The following is a 6,605-nucleotide window of genomic DNA, read 5'->3' on the forward strand; positions in this document are numbered from 1 at the left end:
ATAAATTTAATTTCATTCTAGAAGGTAATAACCCTTATTGTGTACAAATAGGTAAATATATCCACTCTACTATAAAGTGAGGCACGTTCTAAACTATATGTGTATTGTCTTTGATCGGCTCATGTGTCGTGGCCCTTTGAGGAGTAAAAATGTTGGGGCCGTGACAACCGTGTGTACAATCAATAACAATGATTACCGTGTTTGCCAGCTGGTATAAACGCACGGAGTAAAGTCAAGTTGTTGAAAACAACTTGTTCCACCTGAGAATTTAAGAACCGAACGTCACCACGACAACAACATCAACAGACTGATGTTGCCAATATTTTCTTCCGCCGTTTTTTAAACAAAGGAACGGGTAAGGGCTTTGAGTACCACTTACTGAATCCCCTCTTCCGTAGTTGGTCAGTCTTTTCAAAGTGTCCGTCATTCAAATTCCTTGCCTTTTTCCTTTGGTGTCCGAATTCCAGAGCAGAAACTGTACAAATACACACGTACGTCAAAAAGTGATTTCTTTCATTTGAAATATTTCAATTTTTGGTGCAAAAATGGTACATAATGGCCCTGTCAAAATAAGGGAAGAAAATGGCTACTTCAGTCTGTTGATGCTGCATGTTCTGATGGAGACGTTGAATCCTTGAAATTCTCAGCTGGTGAGTTGCTGTTTCAACACCTTGACGCTCTTATAATTTGTTTGGTCTCTAGGATCTTCACTTTAATCACTTTTGCAACCACTCCAAAAGAATAAGAACCTAAAATGTTGGAAGGAATTCTAGAGTAGTCTACCAGTTTACACGGCGGCCACGACGCACATATTTACCACTCGAAAGGCCACGACACACCTGCCGACCGAGGTTATATTAGTCTTTACCAGGCTGGAAAAATTATAGCGCCAAATAGAGCGAGTTGGGCCAAATAGAGATATATGTGTGGCAAACTAGACACTACCAAAATGTTCTTGTTTTTCCTTGTGCAAAGGAAATTTTTCTGTCAGCAAGAATGTTATTCTTTCAACAAGAATCTCCGTTTCAAGAAAATTCAAGAAACCCACGTTGTTCTTATTCTAAGAATTTTTCCTACAGCTAATTAACCAATATTTTAGGAGTATCATTCTTGTGGCAAGCATTTCGGGTTCTTACACGAAGAATCTTTTAGCTTTTGTAGTATCAGTTTCTTGAAACTCTTTCCTTAATAGCATTTCTTGTACCTAGACTACGGTTCTCATACCAAGATTGAAGCAAAACATTAAAAAGGCTTCTTGAAGCTAGAATAATATTCTCGCAATACGATTAAGTTTCTTGCAGCAGGATAAGTTTTAATGGGTTTTCCAATGCATGTTGCATGGCAGGAAAACCCTTTCTTTCCTCAAGAAAATAATTCTTATACCAAGATTAAAGTTCTTGCAGCAGCAATCCCCTCTAGCGAAACAACTCAACTGGCATGTAATCTTTTTATTTGGTCAAATTCTACTCTTTACAGCCGCTTCCCGAAGCCTGGTAGAGGCTTAGAATGCGCCAGAATGAGCCATGTGATAGCCTTTCAGCAGATGCTCTTTTATGTCCACTTCAATCAGATGGTCGAATATTACACTATTTTAATTCCCTCGGGTGATATGCACAACTATACACAGGCCATACGTCAAAGGGGTCATGAAGAACTGTGACAGGGCCCGTAACACTTCGTATATATATATATACACGTACAATGGGTGGTTTATGATACATGCATTAGTTAGCCTGAGATACCGGTTTTACATGTAGTTACAAACTCTTCTTTGGCAATTTAACGTAGACATATCAAGTTCAAAACACTGCCTTTTTACAGAGCAATTCTTTATTGGCGGAACGTTTCTACGCACTACTGACTTGTGGAAACTTTTTGGTGAATATTCACCCACAGAAATTTCGTGAGTTACTCTCACCGAGAAACACCGAACTTTCCAGTAATGGGGCCGTGCCTTGCACGACCTCCAGACCATTGAGTGGTTCAAAAATGTGTGTTGTGAACGTGTCGTCAATAAAATGAAATCAAGGTAATGTTTACCATTTTACACGGCGTAACGCGCTCTGATTTGCCAAGATGACGTGGCTGCACAAACACATATTATCAAGTCCGTGAAAAATCTTCATCCAGGATACGTGAAAGCTCGTCCGCTAGCTCTCATAACTATACAATGTGATAGTGGTAATTGCCGGGAATTTAGTATTTATCATACTTCGTTGCCATAGTTCAGTAAAGGTGAAGATCACTAAACACAATTTATTCAAACCTGGTCCTAATTTGCATAATTCATGAGGAAATGGAAAAATATCTCTCAAGTTAAGAGTATATTTGTTAGTAAATCCTCGTGAGAAACTTATGACTGGCTCACGTACTAAAACAAGCATCTCCATTAACAATAACCATGATCATCACTCACATCAAAAGTGAATCACGTCGCCGAGGCGTGTTTTAAACGCCACTTTATTACTTATGCATGTAGAACAATGTTTTGCATTAGATTGTTATATTTATGTCTCTCTTTCTGGTGCCTTCTTACAAGGAGTAGCCAGAAAGGAGTAGGCATGTTGGGGGCCTTGCCCCTCTAACAAGATCAGAAAACTAGATGTCCTGACGTTACCATTAATGACAATGACAATGACAATGACAATGACAATGACAATGAACTTTATTGCATGTTCACGCCCTACACGGGCCAAATGCACTTAAGTTAAATAACTTGGTAACAAGAATAGAAGAATCCATTGTTCCATTGTTACATTACATGTGTGCTATTTCTCTATCTACAGGATCTAACTACAGGATCTCTTCTCTCTTTTTGAAACATGTATGAACAAATTTACATAGTTTTTCAATTATATCATAGCGCTTGGATGTCATAATATTAATGGTGTTGCGATCTGATTAAAACCTCCAATGGCCAAATAAAAGGGCCCACCGACAAGGTAACGATGGTATTCGCCGAGCGATAAAATAGGTACCGAAAGTACAACTCGGACCTGACCTAGGGAAAATGTAGTTATGTGTCTGAAAAAAATTACCGCTCATTTCGTTTGATGTTGGTTAATTAACAAGATTTCCTTTTTTTCTTCAAAAACTAGGCGAATATTAATTCGCGCGCTGATGTCATCCAATAGAAATTACTTGCTGTGGCAATGTGGGTAACATAATGTTAATGTTATGTCTGGATTTGTTGTGGGCATTATGCGTTACTTATACACCTCCCAGAGGTTTGGAATCTCCGATTTCTTTTTTAAATATTCATATATATATATTTGTGGCAAGTATGTGAGCATGACATGCAAGTCATAAAGGTGAGTCGTGTAGATCAAATATAAAAAAGTGGTCCTATATCAGACACATTGTTTGAAAAAAAAAACAGACTAGCTGGGAGGAAGAAATTCTTCCACTTGATTTAAATGCCATGCATACCTGCTGTGTCCCATTCATGAACTGTACAAAATTAAGACATGCAACTGCAAGCCAATATTGTATGGAAAGAAGAAGAAAAAAGCAGCGTCAAATGTGTATCTTCTGTAATATACCCTTCTTACAATATTCAATCTTATGGTAGTCGCAAGAGAAGTTGCTCAGACCTAGAACAATGCAGTTAAAGCTACCCGTACCTCCCTATTGTCTTGGTTTAGGTCCCGGTGGGTTGGGTTAACGTCCCTGTCCATAATTTGGGTGTGGATGCGCACACCGGTGTCATTATCTCTACTAATCTGACCTGTCTTTTTTTGCGTCCAGGTTTACCTTAATTAAGAGTCATTGTCATTAACGAAATTAGATGCCATAAATGTATAGATACATTTCATACATTATTTATTGTACTTTTCTCCATGGCCTGCTGAACAAGAACCGGCGTTTAGCAGTTACTAAAAAGTGATAAAAGTGCTAGGTTTAGACCTACATGTTTTGGTATTCATTTTTTGTTACCGTAAATTCGTAAGTACGCATCCCGATTAGAGTTCGCGCCCCCGATTTGGGGTAGGTTGGAGACAAATATTCCCGTCTGAAACTTCAAATGGAAAAGCTCGAATTAAATATGCATGCCTTCTACGCACGGCCGGCGCCACAGTTAACACGTATTGCATCATGTAACGTTATGCCTTTTAAGTTCTTTCCAGAACAAGTATGGAATTCCCATCATTAACCACTAAGGAGTCATATAATTTTCGCATTAAGTATGCAAATTAGATCATAATTTGCATAATTGGTATCTGGTGATGTTCCATCTGCCATAGATTATATACATTACAGGTGTAAAGGTATTATAATGTAAAACACTGTAATTATAGAATTTCCTCATTAACTATGCAAATAAAGTCCTCATTTGCATAGTTTGCATTTAATTATGTACAGCTCTCTCTCAGCTACCTACCTACCAAAAATATGTTGTTCCTATCTGGACTTATTGGGTTTTAAAGATTTCACCCGAAAGTGCCCTGCAGTTCCAGAACAAGCTGCTAGGGGGACCAAACCCACACCACTTATTCCTGACAGAAAAATCTATCTGCCACCAAAAAATCAATACCATAGCATGTTCAGGACAAAAGATACAAAAACCGGAAGTTCTGCTGCAGTACCAAGGTCATCCACTAGGAAGCCCATATTTGCCCTTGACCTTTGGCTTCCTAAGACCTACTAGCATACCAAATATTATCACAATCCATAAAGGCGTTATGGAGTTATGCTGACTACAAATGTGCGGAAACACAAACACACACACAGACAGAGAGACAGACAGACACACACACAGACGCGCCAAAAACAATACCTCCATTTTTCATGGAGGTTATTACTAGAAATTAGGAATTCTAAAAAAAAGGTAAAATTTGCAAGGCAAATGTATAACGTTTATAGTCAGTAGCTTGCATTATGCCTTGTAGCTTGACCTTATGCCTTGTAGCTTGACCTTAGGCCTTGTAGCTTGACCTTAGGCCTTGTAGCTTGACCAGAGGCTTTGCAGCTTGACCTTAGGCCTTGTAGCTTGACCATAGGCCTAGTAGCTTGACCTTATGCCTAGTAGCTTGACCTTAGGCCTAGTAGCTTGACCATAGGCCTTGTAGCTTGACCATAGGCCTTGTAGCTTGACCTTAGGCCTAGTAGCTTGACCTTAGGCCTTGTAGCTTGACCTTAGGCCTTGTAGCTTGACCTTAGGCCTAGTAGCTTGACCTTAGGCCTTGTAGCTTGACCTTAGGCCTAGTAGCTTGACCATAGGCCTTGTAGCTTGACCATAGGCCTTGTAGCTTGACCTTAGGCCTAGTAGCTTGACCTTAGGCCTTGTAGCTTGACCATAGGTCTTGTAGCTTGACCTTAGGCCTTGTAGCTTGACCTTATGCCTAGTAGCTTGACCTTAGGCCTTGTAGCTTGACCTTAGGCCTAGTAGCTTGACCTTAGGCCTAGTAGCTTGACCTTAGGCCTAGTAGCTGGAGTAGTTTTCATGCAGTGATTCAGTTCAGTGCAACTCTGTGTTTACTGTGTGTGCTATACATACATGTTTACATGTTGTTCTTTTGAATCAGTCACCGAAGAGCCGTCCTGCCACCAAGTCTTACCTTGGTGAGTTTCGTTCTGTTTATTTTGTCTTAATGATAGTTTAGTTACGGTCTGACCTTAGGCCTAGTAGCTTGACCTTAGGCCTTGTAGCTTTACCTTAGGCCTAGTAGCTTGACCTTATGCCTAGTAGCTTGACCTTAGGCCTTTTAACCCTATCTAGACCGGGCTTTTTGGGCTTGGTGGGACCGGGGGGGGGCTCATTCGGCCCCCCCCTCAAAACTCGAGAACGGTATATCGTAGGACCACCAAATTTTCAGAGGATGATGTACTAGTAAAAATTTATCATACGTACAATTTTTATGTCGTTGTGACGTAATATGACGTCAGTATGACGTCATTAATGTGATTTTATTGGCCAAAACCGTCTAGATAGGTTATTCCCTGAAAACTAAACAGTATACGACATAACTTTACCAAAAGTGTTTATGACAGAATATTAGGATGTACTAAGTCTTATGTTGCCCATAGCAACACCGGTGACGTCATAAAATGACGTCATGCATATATTACATATCCGCCATCTTGGATCATCAATCTTGAATTTTGAAAAATAGTTTTTTTTTCAGGATGAAGCCTAAAATACATTGTAAACAGACTAAAGACATTCATATGTAACCTTTTTTGTAAAAAAAATGGGAGTATTGATGAAATTTTAAGGAAAATAAGCTGCATTTACCTGATCTAATGATATGGTCCGCCATCTTGGATTTTGGCCAATGACGCCATCAAATTAGCATAAATTATGCATTTTTAATGATAAAATTTACATATAATTATATGTGATGTTATTAATGTTAGAAACAATGTGTAACCTGACATAAAACCCATAAAATTCTGTTGTTTAAATGGAAATAATTAAATTTGCCAAAAAATGCCTGTCAGAAACCCGTTGCCATGGCAACAAGAAAAATCATAATCTTATTCCACTGATACAGATTTGTTGCCAACAATATTTTAGGAAAAGTCACCAAATTGGCGGTTCTAGCTTTAGCCGTTCAGACGCTAGGTGACATCAAAGTTGCCGCGGGCACTTTAAGCCCCCCCCC

The sequence above is a fragment of the Branchiostoma belcheri genome, unplaced genomic scaffold (genome assembly GCF_001625305.1).
Source record: "Branchiostoma belcheri isolate BF01 breed outbred unplaced genomic scaffold, Haploidv18h27 scaffold129, whole genome shotgun sequence".
NCBI lineage: Eukaryota > Metazoa > Chordata > Leptocardii > Amphioxiformes > Branchiostomatidae > Branchiostoma > Branchiostoma belcheri.